The sequence below is a fragment of the Synchiropus splendidus genome, chromosome 14 (genome assembly GCF_027744825.2).
Source record: "Synchiropus splendidus isolate RoL2022-P1 chromosome 14, RoL_Sspl_1.0, whole genome shotgun sequence".
Lineage (NCBI taxonomy): Eukaryota > Metazoa > Chordata > Actinopteri > Syngnathiformes > Callionymidae > Synchiropus > Synchiropus splendidus.
The window spans coordinates 581022-599773 of record NC_071347.1 but is presented as its reverse complement, the minus strand read 5'-3'; the positions used below and the strand labels follow the sequence as shown (position 1 = coordinate 599773).

General features: G+C 41.8%; 1 long non-coding RNA gene across 2 annotated transcripts; it reads left to right on the top strand.

Annotated features, from left to right (window-relative positions):
* Window positions 1-1871: 1871 nt before the first annotated feature.
* On the top strand, window positions 1872-3292 carry LOC128771162 (uncharacterized). Of its 2 annotated transcripts, none has more exons than XR_008416594.1 (4): window positions 1872-1993; window positions 2181-2251; window positions 2348-2391; window positions 3165-3292. It is a non-coding gene; the product is annotated as an uncharacterized LOC128771162 (long non-coding RNA). The 2 variants fall into 2 exon arrangements; XR_008416595.1 differs by having other exon boundaries at window positions 2348-2454; window positions 3165-3214.
* Window positions 3293-18752: the final 15460 nt, after the last annotated feature.

The following is an 18752-nucleotide window of genomic DNA, read 5'->3' as shown; positions in this document are numbered from 1 at the left end:
GTTTTTGATCGTTAGTCTATTGGAATGTGGGAATTATTCTGTACAAACAGTTATATTTATCCTCAACAGGCTTACCTCCAAGAAAAAGCACCAGAAGGAAGACAGAAGATGGATCGAAAGGTTCTTCCATATTATACATCATACATTGCCTGGCAAAGATGTAAAAAGTGATGTTATAAAACCATAAGACTTGAAATACAAATATGAAATTAGACACAAAACAAAGAAATTAGAATTATGACCACACAAACTAAAAATTATTTTAATATCCCTACATCAAAGTGTTGCCATTCTTAAAGCCAATGCACACAGTCCACTGTTGCTGACATAAGTCTAGTGACTGCCTCTAAACATCAGAATCGGAATCAGAATCTAATTTATTGCCATGGTCAGTGGGGAGCCCACTGACTAGGAAAGTGCCTTGGAATAAAGTGCAACAAAGAACAAATAAAATAAAATAAATAGAATAACATTACAACAAGGCTGTTCATGAATTTAACAGTCTGACGGCCGAGGGAAAGAAGCTGTTCCTGTGACGGGAGGTTCTGGTCTGGATGGACCGTAGCCTCCTGCCAGAGTGAAGAGGAACAAACAGACTATGTCCAGGGTGAGAAGGGTCGGCTCTGATCCGACATGCACGTCTCTGGGTCTTGGATACATACAGGTCATGAAGAGGTGGCAGGCTGCAACCGATCACCTTCTCAGCAGAACGTACGATGCGCTGCAGTCTGCTCTTGTCCCTGGAGGTGGCACTGTTGTACGAGACGGCGATAGAGGAGGTGAGGATGGACTGGATGATGGCCGTGTAGAACACCACCAGCAACTTCGGGACCTGATGGTTGGCTCCCATTTGAGGTCCTCAGTGATGGTGGTTCCCAGGAAGCAGAAGGAGTCCACAATAGGAATAGGTAAACCAGCCAACATGAGAGGGGACAGAGGAGCTGTTACTCTCCTGAAGTCTATGACCATCTCCACTGTCTTCTGAGCGTTGAGCTCCAGGTTGTTGTGGCTGCACCAGGACACCAGCCGCTCCACCTCCCTCCTGTAAGCCAACTCATCTCCATCTGAGATGAGCCCGATGATGGTGGTGTCGTCCGCAAACTTGATCAGCTTCACGGACTGGTGACTGGAGGTGCAGCAGTTAGTGTACAGGGAGAAGAGCCATGGAGAGAGAACACAGCCCTGAGGAGACCCAATGTTGAGGGTCCGAGTGTCAGAGACAGTCGTCCCCAGCCGCACACGCTGACTTCGACTGGTCAGGAAGTCTGTAATCCATCTGCAGAGGGAGTCAGGCACGTCCAGCTGGCGAAGCTTGTCTTCAAGCAGAGCAGGAAGAATTGTATTAAAGGCAGAGCTGAAGTCCACAAACAGGATCCTGGCATAGGTTCCTGGGCAGTCCAGATGCTCCAGAACAAAATGAAGGGCCTGGTTCACTGCATCGTCCACAGAACTGTTGGCTCTGTAGGCAAACTGCAATGAGTCCAGGTGAGAAGCAGTGATGGACTTCAGATGAGAGAGAACCAGGCGCTCAAAGGACTTCATGACCACAGACGTCAGTGCCACCGGTCTGTAGTCATTCAGTCCTGTGATCCTGGCCTTCTTGGGAACAGGGATGATAGTGGAGGACTTAAAGCAGGCAGGTACATGACAGGACACCAAGGAAGCATTGAAGATGTCAGTGAACACTGGAGCCAGCTCAGCAGCACAATGATTCAGGATGGCAGGGGAAACTCTGTCCGGACCTGCCGCCTTCCGAAGGTTCAGCCTCCTGAACTGAGTGCGCACGTCTTGCTCCATGATGTCAAGAGGAAGAGGGGGGAGGTGAGGGGGTGGCTCATCAAAAGTGACTGTGATCTCTATCTCATACATCTCTATTACATACAGAAATATCACATGCAGCTGTAAATGATTTTATTTGTACTTTCTTAATATTTTAGTGAATGTTCATTGCAGTATGTATTTTTGCCTGAAGACGTAGTGGGCACATCTGATGGTAATTTTTCACCCCAAACACCACACCTTGCTCACTTGTGCAGAACCTATGTATAATCTGGAAAAGCAAGAAGAAACCATATATAGTATCTATTTTGAATGATGAATTTGTCAGTGCACTGTATATGCCTTGATGTTTTTTCACTCAACGCTTAAACAATTTAAACGTACACTTTTTGCTCTTTCAGAATGCAGCCATATGGTTGGCGATGACGGGTATTACCCAGTGAAACGGGTAGTAAAAACAAAAAAACAAAAGGTTCTGTTTTGTCATTACTTGATGTAGATATGTAATGTAAATATACACATTAACTGTGGATGTGTTGTTAATTTCAATGGCATTTTTTTGTTTCAGGGGAAAATAATGGAACTAATCGAGTGGGAGCCCTGCTCCATGTGGTATGGACATTTTCGCTCTTCTTTGTGATGAAATTTGAGGTTTGACTCAGGCAGCCAGAGAAGGTATGAGTCACATTCCAACATAGAACATTCCAACTTCTGTCGAGAAGTTGAGATAGTCTGGGGTGCATGCACCTTTCGAACAGTGAATAGTGCTGGATGGTTACTGCAGATGTATTTATTTGTAATAGTCACCCATCCAAGTGTAGTAGAGGATCAACCCAATAGGATGCATTCACTGGGTGGGTGCAATATGGTAATGTGTGTGTACTTGAAGTCCCTGTCCAAGGGAGAAAGGTATTGATGGGCCATTATGTTAATGTATGAGTTAAAGAGATGACAGTGGGTGCTACAATTCAGGCTTATGACCACATCAGCTAGTTATGAAAGACAAAGGCTCTATTCACATGTTGATGTACCTGAGGGGGGTGTTCAGGACATCATTGTATGAAGCTGAAAGATAGGGTCCAAATCAAGACCTCATGTTGAAAGAAGGATTTCCCCTCTGGTCAAAGTGGCTTCTTTAACTCCTGTTTCAAAACATGTCTGCATTCTCCCTTTACATGCTGTTTTAGTGTTAACATTCTGGGCCTGATACTGCAAAGGTCTGAGATCAAGTTTGTGTTCCAATGGCAATGCCTCAGTCAAACATTCCTATAGACGAAAGATATACAAATGTACATGTTCATGTATGTGTTACAAACTGAAGACCACCAAGGATCATTGTTCTTTACCCTGCTGTGATTAAATCTTTTTTTTTCTTTTTCTTGCAGTGGAAAGATATTCCAACTTGAGCGGGTACGGATGGAAGAAACCAAAAAAAAAACAATTTGTAAATAATAATAAATACATCTGCAAAAGTGTGATCTTGATGTTGTTGTTGCAATTCATGCATGCGTACAAGGAGATGAATATAATGAATAAATAATTTGACCCTGAAGTAGAATAAAATTGTCATAACAGAACTGAAATCCTTTATTTCAATTTCCTCTGACCCATTAAAATATTAAAAAAGAGATGTACATGCTGGATGTGACGCCATCATCCCGCGGCAGGCAGGACATCCCGCTATGTTTTCGTGCTGGTCGACCACTGATGATGACGTCAAAGTCCGACGTGTTTGTACAATTTAATTATTCATCCAAAGCTTAAATTCACGTCTCCGAAGAAACGTCGGCGTCCACAACACGTGTACATATTTAAACAGAATGAAAAATAGAAACTACGGCTTGGGAGGTTTGGAATGGTCCGCCTGCGTTTCAGCTGACGTCAGTGACGGAGAACGAAGCGTGAGTCAGCAAAACGAATAAATCACGGAACTTCCTTTCTTGCCAAAAGACTTTATATGCAGTTGACACGATTTTAAATATCCGATAATACTATTATGCGTAGAAATGAATTCGATACAAATGATAAATAAATAACGTATTCGGTCCGTGACGCCACTCCCTTCCCCAGTCGGATAATAAATATTATATCATTTCATGACATAATATTTAAAAATTAAAGAGTACATTGCATGTGATTACAACTCTGCTTACAACAGCTTTTAATTATTTTAAAATCCCGCAATTAGCTGTGGAATTACTGGCCAGCTGTACATTAATACATTGAATTGAGACCTACGAGAGAATCTGGGTCAAAACGAAAAAACGAAGCGTCAAATGCATGAAACGAGCGGAAAAAATGAAAGTAAGGCGTACATTTGTCGCTAGAAATGTGATCAAAACGCAACAAAAGCTTTTAATTGTTTTAAAGTCTCAGAATTTAAAGCAAAACTAGAACGGGTGTCCGCCATGCTTTGTGTTCTATCAGTCACGTGACCAGAGGCCATTCACAAAGCCATTGAGAAATGACGCGTACGAGAGAAAGCATTTTTGAGGCAAAGTCGTCAAATATTACGGTATGCCAAGTGGACAAACGTAGTTATTGCACGTTTTTCAGTGCGCGCAGATAAAGTCTCACAAAAAAACGTGCAATAACAACGTTTGTCTACTTCATGAAAACGTAATGTTTTGACGAATTTGCCTTAAAAAACGTATCCCAGGTACATTTAATTTCTCAATGGCATAGTGAAAGGCGTTCCTCTGGTCACGTGACTGACAGCGTTCTCTCCCGTCTGAACATAAAACATGGCGGACATCCGTTCTATTTTTGCTCTAAATTGCGAGATTTTAAAACAATTAAATGCTTTTGTTGAGTTTTGATCACATTTCTAGCTACAAATGTACACTTTATTTTCATATTTTCCGCTCGATCTATGTTTATGGCCCTTCGTTTTATCGTTTTGACCCAGGTTCTTTAGTGGTGCTCACTGAAATCGTAGTATTGTGACGTTTGCCCTGCTGGCCATAAATACGCTCCAAAATGCGGGGTTTTAAATGACTTAATTGGCTTTTGATCGCATTTCTAGACACAAATATATCCTACATTATAATATTATGTGCTCCTTTTATGTAAATAACGCTTATTTTCTTTCGTTTGGACCGAGATAGTTTTGTGATTCCCTTCTTAAATCGTAGTATTGTAACGTTTACCCTGCTGGCCATAAATACGCTCCAAATTGCGGAGTTTTTAAATAACTTTATTGGCTTTTGATCGCATTTCTAGCAACAAATATATTCTATCTTGTAATATTATGTGCTCGTTTTATGTAAATGATGCTTAGTTTCTTTCGTTTGGACTGAGATTGTTTTGTGATTCCCCATTAAAATGAATTATTATGGTGGTTATCTGCTCGCACTGAAAAACGTGCAATAACGACGTTTGTCCACTTGGCATACCGTAATGATTTTACGAATTTGCCTCAAAAATTGTTTCACTCTTACGTTTCATTTGTCAATGGCTTTATGAATGGTGTGCCTCCGGTCACGTGACTGACAGACTGCTCTCCTGTCTGACCACAAAACATGGTGGACAACCGTTCTATTTCGCTCTAAATTGTGAGATTTTAAAACAAAAGCTTTTGTTGACTTTTGATCGCATTCCTATCGACAAATATATTCTATATTGGGGTGGTTATCTGCTCGCACTAAAAAACGTGCAATAACTACGTTTGTCCACTTGGCATACCGTTACAATTTTCAAAAATCGTTCGTCTCGTACGAGTCATTTCTCAATGGCTTTGTGAATGGCGTGCCTCTGGTCACGTGACTGATAGAACACAAAGCATGGTGGACATCCGTTCTAGTTTTGCTTTAAATTCTGAGATTTTAAAACAATTAAAAGCTTTTGTTGCGTTTTGATCACATTTCTAGCGACAAATGTACGACTTAGTTTCATTTTTTCCGCTCGTTTCATGCATATGACGCTTCGTTTTTTTCGTCACAGCAGGGTAAAGAACAATGATCCTTGGTGGTCTTCAGTTTGTAACACATACATGAACATGTACATTTGTATTTGTTTTATTACATATAACATCCACTAGACTAATGATCAAAAATCAATGGCTCATCTGGTGCAAATAAACCATGTCATAACATGCAAATCTCTGACATGTCAGACTTTGTCATCGCAACCTGAACTATAAAAGGTCTTTCACCTAAATATTATAATGTCAACAAATAATTTATGAACCAAAACAGATATTCTGGTAATTGGATTGCAGACACATCTCAAAGATGTAGCTACTACATACTCAGAGGGCCTGTGGAGGCTCTTTTGGAGGTTGTGGACGGATGGATGGTGGAGGAGGTTGACGGCTGGCTGGCGGAGGTTGTGGACGGATGGATGGTGGAGGAGGTTGGCGGCTGGCTGGCAGAGGTTGTGGACGGATGGATGGTGGAGGAGGTTGATGGCTGGCTGGCAGAGGTTGTGGACGGATGGATGGTGGAGGAGGTTGACGGCTGGCTGGCAGAGGTTGTGGATGGATGGATGGTGGAGGAAGTTGGCGGCTGGCTGGCAGAGGTTGTGGACGGATGGATGGTGGAGGAGGTTGGCGGCTGGCTGGCAGAGGTTGTGGACGGATGGATGGTGGAGGAGGTTGATGGCTGGCTGGCAGAGGTTGTGGACGGATGGATGGTGGAGGAGGTTGACGGCTGGCTGGCAGAGGTTGTGGATGGATGGATGGTGGAGGAAGTTGGCGGCTGGCTGGCAGAGGTTGTGGACGGATGGATGGTGGAGGAGGTTGATGGCTGGCTGGCAGAGGTTGTGGACGGATGGATGGTGGAGGAGGTTGATGGCTGGCTGGCAGAGGTTGTGGACGGATGGATGGTGGAGGAGGTTGGTGGTGGGTTGGCAGAGGTTGTGGACGGATGGATGGTGGAGGAGGTTGACGGCTGGCTGGCGGAGGTTGTGGACGGATGGATGGTGGAGGAGGTTGATGGCTGGCTGGCAGAGGTTGTGGACGGATGGATGGTGGAGGAGGTTGATGGCTGGCTGGCAGAGGTTGTGGACGGATGGATGGTGGAGGAGTTTGACGGCTGGCTGGCAGAGGTTGTGGACGGATGGATTGTGGAGGAGGTTGATGGCTGGCTGGCAGAGGTTGTGGACGGATGGATGGTGGAGGAGGTTGACGGCTGGCTGGCAGAGGTTGTGGACGGATGGATGTTGGAGGAGGTTGGCGGCTGGCTGGCAGAGGTTGTGGACGGATGGATGGTGGAGGAGGTTGGTGGTGGGTTGGCAGAGGTTGTAGACGGATGGATGGTGGACGAGGTTGATGGCTGGCTGGCAGAGGTTGTGGACGGATGGATGGTGGAGGAGGTTGATGGTGGGTTGGCAGAGGTTGTGGACGGATGGATGGTAGAGGAGGTTGACGGCTGGCTGGCAGAGGTTGTGGACGGATGGATTGTGGAGGAGGTTGATGGCTGTATACCTGTCCAACCTTCGTGGAACACATAGACAATATGACAATAGAGTGAGATTTTTGTATATACACACACAGAACTTTCTAATCTTCCAGTGATACTCAGCCTTAAAAGACTAATTTACACCACATAAACTTTAAAATTACTTTCCTGAACTTTTCAGAGGAAATTCACAAACAACAACAGACTTAGAAGTTAAATTTGAGCAAGTGATGATCTATAATATGGATGGCAACATCAAAAAAGCTCTCAGAATAATTTAAATTGTGTATAATTCTAAAGCACAACTTTGGAGAAGGTTATAAGAAATGATCTTGCTGCTTTCAGCTGTTTTTGTCTACACTGAGGAACATTCTACAGCTACTGGCACTGTGGAAAAGATGTGTCAGAGCAGGGAAATAATAGTGAGACAACAATGTAAAATGGTCAGAAAGCTTTGCAGGGACCAACAATCCTCCCACCACAGAACTGTGGTTAGACTTTGGAGCAGATGCTAATGTGGTGTATTGTTCCACTATATATAAAAACATTTATATGCAGTTATATGAGGGAAAGAGGTTGCTGGTGACTAATGAAGTCAAAAAAAGGGCTAATAATGAATGATGGCCTGATCTGAATCCCATTATTACATGTGCCTGAAGATATAAATACAATAACAGGCTTACCTCAAACAACCGCCAGACATAGGTCCTTCATCCGGTCCAGGCACTTGCTGGCATGGTCAGTCAGATGCCACTTGGAGTGGACCACCTGACTGGACCAAGTGCCAGGTTTCTTGCCTGGCCAAGCTAGAAACACCACAGCTCTGTGGCCCAAAGTGTGCAGTTTCTCCAGCTGAAAAAAAAATGAAATCGCCATATGTTGTGCCATAAATTTGAAAAATGCAATAACTGATGTCAAACATACCAGCATTTGTGCCTCGTCCATCACACGTGAGGCGGTGTTGTTTTTTCTTTGGTTTTTCAACCATTCCTCTTTTTTTTTCTCAAAATTTTTCAGTCGTTTTGCCAGCCTCTGTCGCCTGGACTGCTCTGCTTGGCAAATTTTGCAGCTCTTGCAAGCTACTGCAATAACTGCAGTTATTGCAGTAGCTTATTAGTGGATCCGTGTGGCATCTTGAACTGGAAAAAAAACAAAACATTTGTACCATGTATGATCCACATATCATTTTGCCACACACACACGTACATATATTAGACCTAATCCCTTTCAGGTGACATAATCAATTCATTTAATAATTTAAAATGAAGTTGTTTAGCCATAATGTAATGTAAGCAATCACTTGCAGAGTACTGCAATGACGACGTTTGTTCTTCTTTATGTTACCGCGGAGTATTGCGGTTACAGCATCCACTGTAAACCGCGAATTTGACAGTTACAAACATGGAAGCGATGGTTGCCCAAAATGATGGCAAACACTTCATATATTTCGCCATATATGACCCCTTGCGTGATAATTCCTTACCTTTCAATATTTAGAGCAAGTTCGTCGCTTGAAACTTCTTCCTCCCAGCAGTCTACGCGCGCACACGATGGGCACACAATTCCTTCATTTCTACTGTTCGAAATGTAAAATAAAAAAAAAAAGACATATCACCTTAAAACGTAACATACCTTTACATTTTCAAAATGCATAGTGTCAACACCTTAAACGAGGGAATCACACTCAAATAAATGTTGTATAATAATGATGTATAGGTTCTCTGTCATCAATAGCTCGTTCTCATGCGTTTTTTTGCACATGAGCAAATGAAGTATTATGTCTTTTCAAATATATTAAATATTATGAGTATAATTTGACACTAAGCTTGAAACATGAATGTCTTAATATTCATTCATACAATAATCATCTTCAAATGAGTCTGATGGGCTGATACAGCCAATGCCCTGACCCTTGGCACATCCTATGAAAGATGCAAATGTTGTCTTCTATATTGGTTGAAAACCTCAAGACTGGAAGATCAATAGATAAATTGTCAGACTTGTGAAAATTACATTTAGTGAGAAGGTGCCAGTGTTATCAAGGACCATATTTCAAAGATAGGTGAGAAAGGAATTTGTGTGTCAATTGTGTATGTGCTATGCAAAGGAGATATTCCAGCTATCTTCTTTGGTGTGGCTTTCTGTTGTTTTAAAGCTTAACAAATATAACCAAATTAGAGAGATACAATATGCGATTACGTCTTCTTCTTCTTTCTCTTTGGTTTTCTCCCTTCACTGGTGGATCATCTTCCTCCATCTCCCCCTGTCCTCTGCTTCCTCTTCTCTCAAACCTACAAACCTCCTCCTTCACCACCTTCATCAATCTCCTCTGTGGCCTTTCTCTCCACCTTCTGCCTGGCAGTTCCAACCTCAACATCTTCCTACCAATGTACTGGCTCTCTCTCTCCTCTGTACATGTCCAAACCATCTCCATCTAGCCTCTCTGACTTGGTCTCCTAAACACCTGAGCACATGTGCTGTCCCTCTGATCCTATCCATCCTGCTCACTCCCAGAGAGAAGCTCAGCATCTTCATCTCTGCTACCTCCAGCTCTGCCTCCTGTCTTTTCCTCTGTGCCACCGTTTCCAAACCAGCCAACATTGGTAACACTGATAGACCATTGTTTCATGTCAATTTGTCACCAAACTTGCTACTGTGTTTGTCTTTCATTGTTTAATTGTTTTTTTTTGCCCCCTCCCTCCATGCCCAGTTGCCTTCCCAAGTCGGGGAGAGTAGAAGAGAATTCCCATCTCAGCAATTGTCAGATCCTCCCATCAAAAGGGCGCCAACAAGCTCAACAAACATAGTGAGGCCTAACAAATACATGAAGCCTGTTGGCCCTTTTCATTCAGACATGAACTCAGAGATAAATGAGATGACTTCCCTTCCTATCCAGAAGTAGTCAGAAAGATACGGTGGCACATCCAGATGATAAATAATAAGATGTCTTCTCGGGTTAAAATTATTGAACTCTTCCTTTAACTCAAAAGTAGGATCTGTGACTTGTGCACTCTTAGTGCCTTTGTCAGCAGTATTCAGGATGTAATCCAGGTTATGATATTTCTACCTGTTCTAAGCTAACTTCGATGAGAAGCATTTACTGATGACCTTACCCATTTAGGTGGCCAGGGGCCATGGAAACCCCTAATTCTAACCCTAATAACATTCAGAAATAAGTAAGGTAATGCATTGCAACACCTGCTCATACCATTTGACTCATTATTCCTGCAACAAAACAGCAGTCTCATTCATCGTACTGCTTTGGTTTACCAAGTCTGTGTGTTCCTATGTGTACTTGCACATGATTGAATAACATACATAAGCATTGTACAGACAATTTTAGTGGCAAAAGAAAGTCAGTGAAGTGAGTGAACATAACCTGTTAATTGACTTTATTGAGGCTGCATGAAAAGCCGTATTTCACTGCCCTACCAACAAATCTCAAATTAATAATTCATAATTTACATAAAAAGCATCAGCATCTACTTCAAAATAGTAATAGTACATAACTCAGAAAAAGAGTCAATTGCAGGACAGTTTATTTTAACATTTCACATTCATACTGCAGGCCAGGTAATTACTACAGTTTTCCTCATTTTTTAATGAGGGAGGTCAAAGTTCAGAAGAGGAGCTACAATCGTAGTGTTCTTCATCTTCGGTGGAGGAGCTGCTATCATGGGGTTCTTCATCACCAGTTGACGAATCATCGAGAGACAAGGCTTGCGATCCAAAAACATGTTGGTACGTTGAGCGAGCTGCACCCTGCTGAGCTTGAATTGCTGACAGTCTTCTCTTCAGCAGACAGAGTAGCCCCTCACGTCCTCTCCCAGTCAATGCATCTGTGCCGCCTGACAGTGACATTACAATAAGTTAGACTACTAACCTAGTATATCAGTACAAGTAGCAAATAGAACTGTACTTTGCTGAGTGATCCCTTCTGAAAGCTGGGAGGAAATCTCTTCAATATTTCCAGCCATATTCCTCATGTACTCCCAGTGCTGCTTGACTTCACGGACAACAATGACCTCCTCTTCCTTCAGGCGGTTCAGCAGTATTACCTTGTCGAAGACCTTTTTTTTCTTAAACATATCACCATGACCTGCAAATCATCATATACATTTTTTATAGTGGTGAACTACTTCCCACAGTGTCTGTGTACTTTCAGAGGTGGGTTCTATTACACTGCATAATTTCCTCCTAATGACACCAGGCAATTTCTCCCATGGGACAGAATTATATAGAAGAGTGTCTCTTTCAGTTTTCAAAAGTAAAAAGGAAGTTGTCTCTGGAGCTTGTCTGATCCAATCACAGCAACCTCGGTCAAACCTGTAATTGCTTCATCTAAAGCCTTTACAATGTAATTAAAAATAGCCTATAGATATGAAGACAACTGAACACATCCTAGATGTACTTACATTCCCAAGGCCAGGAATAGTTTTCCTCAGCCAGGAGCTTGTTGGGAGAAGGGAGTTTGCCAGTTTCTGGCACAACAGCATTGTATTTTGTGATGGCATCTTCTAAGGATCTCTTTTCCACTGAAATCTTTTTTCTAAGCAGATGTCTTCTCTTGTTGCCATCTAGAATATTAAACAGAAAATACTGAATATGTGCTCAGTCACACATTATTATCAAAAACTTGTTTTCTTTCGTTCTGTTCTTACCAGCCTGACGATACAGCTGATATTTCCGCTGCTTAATGCTGAGATACAGTCCTTCAATGGTTTTTTCAAGTTCATTTTGACTGCATGGTCCTTCTGATTGAATATAGAAAAAAATAATTTATATTTATTTTACGTCAGAATTGTACATAAAACACTGAGGTATTCACCTGCAGTCCACTGTTGAACATCAGACACCCATTGCTGAACAGTGTCTTCCTGAATAGACAACTCTCCAGCCAATTTCTTGAGCTCCTCAGACGCTTCAGCAATCCTCTGCACAGTCTGTGAAAACCCGTGTTGGATTAACAAACAATTGCAACTAGTCTAATGCACCATGAAACACACAAGTGTGGTCTTTACCTTGATGTGTCGTTTGGCCAAAGTCCGGTCAAGATTTTCTGTCTTCCGCTTGTTCCAGCCAATGGCCTGGATGGTAAGGATGTCTGTGCGGGCTGAATGCACAATGGACACACGTTTATGTTACTAGTTGATTTGTACAACTTTAGCTGTAACTTTTTTTTCACACACAAAAAAAAAATGTACTTACCAGCTTTTGACATGTACTTGGAACATAGGGCTGCTCAAGAAAGGAAACTGTTCACCTGTTCAACTTCCTCCCCTATTGTTGTTCCTGCTCCCTCTTGGTTCCGTCCACCCCATTCCAACTGAAAGAAATATGCGTGTTACCATTTGGACGAGGACGGAGAGAAATAATGTGAAATTAAAGCCCCTGACAATCATTACCTCACACATCCATGAATGTGCTTTAGCGTGCATGATGGAGAGAAAGGGCTGCATGTTCAACAGGACCTGTAACTCAGGACAGTGGCCAACAACCCTCTGCAAATATGGCCAATATTTGCATACCACATCAGAGCAAAAAAACTGAACATTGTGTGAAACAAGCTGTTTCTGGAGATATAAAGGATAGGCAAATATCTCCCCACGGAACATGTTCAGTCCCTTCAGCAAAATGCCATGACGACACACTGCAACCTCGACCCGTTCCTCATCTACTTTACTCGCAGACTTGTTGGAGGACTCTCGTGCAGCCACCCATTCGCTTCCACCACACCTGCCTTTCCCAGGATTCTGTTCAAGATGAAGAAAAACAGATGTAGACAGAGCAAAGCGTGCAGTGAAATTTAAATAAACTTTACATGTCCTGTTGATGCCCTGATGTGGTTGACGAAGGAGGTCACCTCGGTGTCGTTGGCCAAGAATACACCTTCGAAAAAGCCATTTGGTCTAAAAGACATAAAGCAGGGGTGACCTTTATCAAGGTTCCATGTATTGCATGCCGTAGAAACAACTTATACATACCCTGAATGGCTCTTAAAGCGATAAAGCTTGCGGTTCCCATCCACTGAGACAGCTAACATTGAGGGTGTGCAGGCTGGGCACCGAAACTGATCGACTTCAGACAGCCTCTCAACTTCAAATTTTGCGTACGACCATTCCAGGAATGATTTTTGTATGGTGTCGCCACATATTTTACCACACTGTAAAAGGAAAATCAAGCATATAAATACATCTAAAACTCTTTCAATTCTGCAGGCAATTAGTCCAATGATGTACTAACCCGACCAAAGAGTTTTGTGCGCTGCTCAAGCATACCAACGAAAGCTTGTCGTTACATTCCTGGTGCAGTAATCTTGAGCTCTTCGTATGTAGCGAACAAATCCACTGTGTACAGCGTCTCAAAATGGACTGTAGCTGGCCAGTAGCCACTTTCAATCAGCTCACTAATACCGACATCCAAAGCTTTCCCACAGGAGCAGCTGACAGTTGGGAGGGACACATTGTATCGACCTAAAATATGTACATAACAAAATTTTAGAACATAAAATATAAAATATAATTCATACACAAGGAACTCACCATTCATTCCAATCAGAATTACTTGCTTTCCTGCAGAAAAGGTTGTTTGCCCAGAGCAGCAGTCATAGCATGGATGCATTACTGGCAAAATGCACTCTGGGAAGATAGGAAACGAACATAATTTAAAAGAGGTTGTGTGTGTGTATATATATATATATATATATATATATATATATATATATATATATATATATATATATATATATATATATATATATATATATATATATATATACACACAATATTGGTGGCATATATTATCTCAGTACAGACCTCTTTCATTGAAGGAGAATTTTCCTCCCTTCTCTTCCCTGATGTGAGTGGTTGGTGGCAGTGGCCTGTAGAATCCCTCTATCATGGATGATCTATTATGGAAAACCATGGAATTGTGGATGGAAACATCACAGGCTGCACAGTGAAGTGGTCTAGGCAAACAATCCTGACATTTCACAACAGCAGTCTTAGATCTGCAGTGGTGACAAGTTCCCTCTATAGGCTTCTCAGACTGTAACATCTGATTAACCATATACGGCCTTAACACAGTCCACTTTTCCAGAGTTGAAGCTTTCCTGTCTTTCCAGTGTGAAGGTGCTGGGTCTATGGCAGGTCCCAAAAGGTCCTGCACCTCTTGAATGAGGGATCCTAGAAAACAGGGTAAGGTAACCAAATGTAGAAGCAATAAGACAAACATGGAAAGAAGAGGGTAAATAAACTGCTGCTAAAATATATATCTTGAACGGTCTCAGTCACGTGCTGATGTCCACTTGTAGATGGAGCACATGGCAATGAGTGCATGCTCCCAGAAGTCACTGTTGAGAGTAGGGAGATTTGTTTAAATGGACAAATGGACTAGAAACGTCACAATAAAAAGCAGGAAAATAGTAGTATGTTGAAAATAAGTCCATAGATCTGTTGACAGTTCGACATTAAACTACTGAGGCTAAGAAGAAAGTCAGAGCAGGTACTAGTCAAATCAAACATTCCAACTGTCAAGAACCGGTACTCCTGGGTTACATGCACATTTCTAACAATGGATTGCTTGATGGTTACTGCTGATGTATTCATTTGTAATAGTCACCCGTCCAAGTGTAGTAGAGGATCCACCCAGTAGGATGTATTCACTGGGTGGGTGCAATATGGTAATGTGTGTGTACTTGAATGCCATAAGTCCCTGTCCAAGGGAGCAATTGTTGTTAATCATAATGGCCCATCAACATCAGCTAGTTATGAAAGACAAAGGCTCTATTCACATGTTGATGTACCTGAGGGGGGTGTTCAGGACATCATTGTATGAAGCTGAAAGATAGGGTCCAAGTCAAGACCTCATGTTGAAAGAAGGATTTCCCCTCTGGTCAAAGTGGCTTCTTTAACTATTTCAAGACACGTCTCCCTTTAGCCAATATTTTGACACCATTGTTTTCAGTAGAGTTTTGTAACTCACACACATAATTGTGTTTTGTGAGGACTTTGTGAGGACTCATTGACCCAATTGACAATTGACCATTGTCTCTCACCTTAAACAACAACAACAACAACAAACATCCAAAACAAATTACTAACATTAAGCAGGACTCTGAAATTAAATAAACCAGTTAACTGCATTACAGTAAACCACTTATACTGACTACTCCACCATGTAAACATTATGTCCTGTATTCAGCGAAATGTCCTCACTAGGACAGTGTCGTGTCAAATAGTTAGCCCCACAACCATGACAAATCAATCAAATACTGAAGCAGTTGACTGACATTAGTTCTATAATAATACATAACCAATGTAGTCAGCCAAAGACAGGCAATAGAGACCATAAAGTTAGTGAACAAAAATCACCTGAGGATGAACTCTTTGCCCGCTTCTTCCCTGTTCTCCTCCTCTTTGGGATAGGACTCCCTTCCTCGTCCTCCTCAACCCAAAAAAAAGTAAATTTGTCCGGTCCAGACACTTCTGAGGATTCTTGAGGTTGAGTATTCTTAAAATAAAGATAATGGAAAATGTTAGCGTCACCTAATACACAATATTACATATTGTTAGAAAGTCTCAGGACAGATCATGAGAGCATTAAATGCCTACCTTGCATTCCTCCAACAGCAAATTAGCAAGAAATAAGGCATCATCGTCATCCATGATGCTCCTCAGTTGAGTGAGTACAGCCTGAATACCAATTTATCAGTGGCCACTTGATTTTAAACACAGTGGGCGTGACTATGCAAATCAGCAAGAAGAAAAGAAAAGAAATGGAAACCGGATAAGTTACCCCCATATTAACAACCATCGACACGGAGAAAGGTTATCAAAAAACAAACTAAATAAATTCAAATATTAAGAAATAGAATAAATACATAACTCACGTCAAAATCATTCAGCTCCGTGTCTTTGGTGTCCGCAGTATTGTAGCTGAGGGTTATATTTGGTAAATCCGCGGGGACAGCTGTCAATAAGGTCCAAGTTCGTTGGTGCAGCAAGATAACAACATTATTCGTGCCTTCAGTCTCCGTTAGACACGACCCAAAAACCTGCGCAGTCCAACATAACACCCCCCTGCCAACTATGGCAACTCCCGGAGAACAAAATAAGCTTCTACAGTACCAACAGCGAACGCAGTATTGCAATTCTACAAAATCTCTGACAGACTCTAAATAGACGAAAGGATGATAAACAAAAAAGAAGAGGAGTTTTTACCGAAGTCAAGCCGAATGACTTTCCGCCATGTTTTTGTTCTGGTCGACCACTGATGACGTCAAAGTCCAACGTGTTTGTATAATTGAATTATTCATCCAAAGCATAAATTCACATCTCCAAAGAGACGTCGGCGTCCACATCACGTGTACATATTTAAACAGAATAAAAATAGAAACTACGGCTTGGGAGGTTTGAAATGGTCCGCTTGCGCTTCCGCTGACGTCAGTGACGGAGAACAAAGCGTGATTCAGCAAAACGAATAAATCATGGAACTTCCTTTCTTGTCAAAAGACTTTATATGCAGTTGATACGATTTTAAATATCCGATAATACTATTTGGCGTAGAAATGTATTCGATACCAATGATAAATAAATAACGTATTTGGTCCGTGACGTCAGTTCCTGCCATCCACTTCCTTCCCCAGTCGGATAATAAATATTATATCATTTTCATGACATAATATTTAAAAATTAAAGGTACATTACATGTGATTACAACTCAACAAAACCCCGCAATTGGCTGCGGAATTACTGGCCAGCTGTACAATAATACATTGAATTGAGACCTACGAGATAATCTGGGTCAAAACGAAAAAAACGAAGCGTCATATACATGAAACGAGCGGAAAAAATGAAAGTAAGGCGTACATTTGTCGCTAGAAATGTGATCAAAACGCAACAATAGCTTTTAATTGTTTTAAAATCTCACAATTTAAAGCAAAACTAGAACGGGTGTCCGCCATGTTTTTGTGTTCTATCAGTCACGTGACCAGAGGCCATTCACAAAGCCATTGAGAAATGACGCGTACGAGAGAAAGGATTTTTGAGGCAAAGTATTCAAAGGATTACGGTATGCCAAGTGAACAAACGTAGTTATTGCACGTTTTTCAGTGCGCGCAGATAACCGACCCAAAATAGAATATATTTGTCGTAAACGGTAACGTCACAATACTACGATTTAACAGGGAATCACAAAACTATCTCGGTCCAAACGAAAGAAAATAAGCGTTATTTACATAAAACAAGCACATAATATTACAATGTGGGATATATTTGTCGCTAGAAATGTGATCAAAAGCCAATAAAGTCATTTAAAAAAACCCACAATTTGGAGTGGATTTATGGGCGGCAGGGCAAAATCTGCCGGAATGCTAATGTGATATTTCTCGAAAAAGAACTCGCCTCTACAGATAAACAGGCCTTTGTTTGTATCAGAGTCACTATTCACAGCTTGGTGATACATTTCGTGATAAATGATAGGTGTTCGGCGAGAAAAACAACCGGCATTGATTTTCAGACGGCGATGTTTTCTTTCAATCAGTTACTACCGGTTCTCTCTGTGCAGCGGCGAGCTGGAAGGATATCCGCGATGAAAGCAGGTCGGTGGGGAAGGAGGACACGGTGCCTCTCAGACTGCTCTACAGCAGACACAACCACAGCCAGATCGGCCAGGATGAGCTCAGCACCAGGGTGAAAGGAAGCGCAGCATCCACACAGGTAAACAAGGTGTGTTTCTGCACCAGCCATTGCCACGTTCCAACATTGTTAGTGTCTGCATTCATCCAAGGAATGTAAAGCTATTAAACAAGATCATTCTTCTTCTCCGGACGGACATGCCACTATTGCAGCATCACTGAGTGAAGTAATTCACAGAGAAGTTATACAACAAATAAACCATGACTAAACTATGGCAAAAATAACCTTTCACTTTCTTTGATCGTGTCTAACAAAGCAAAGTGTCTCACAAAGTTATCAGAGACTCAAATGGCTCTGCATCCGAATTAAGGGTTTGAATCTGTTTGAATCTGTCTTGAATCTGTCTCTTTTTGGGCCAGAATTCTGAGTAAATATTCCTGGGAAAATTAAGCAACTTCTTGGAATTGACTCATGGATATTTGGATGCCTGCCATTTGTTTTGCAACCGATCACGTTCACTTTTTAAGATTCCCTTTTTGCTCCTCAAATATATTGAATGAATCACATCGTCTTTTGCACCTGCACGTCACTAACATGCTGGTGCTTGACCTCAGCTTGCTTGCACCGTCACTTGAAATTACTGCATTTAATAAAAACAAGAGAAAAGAAACGCCCTTTAAACTTGACTGTAGCTTGCTGAATAAATGCATCCAACATCCGCACTGGTGGATGCATTTAGACAATCATCAGCAGGTCATTTGGTCGATGCTGAGCCAGGATAATTAATAATTTAGCGATAACTTCCTTGGAGAAACATCTCACCCGTCCAGCTGGAGTTGCTGTCCTGGCAGCTGCCTCACTGTCCAGCTCATATTTGATGTCACAGCAGTGTTTCTGTGAATGAAGATGTACTGCCAGTGTCCAGCTGAATCAGGTG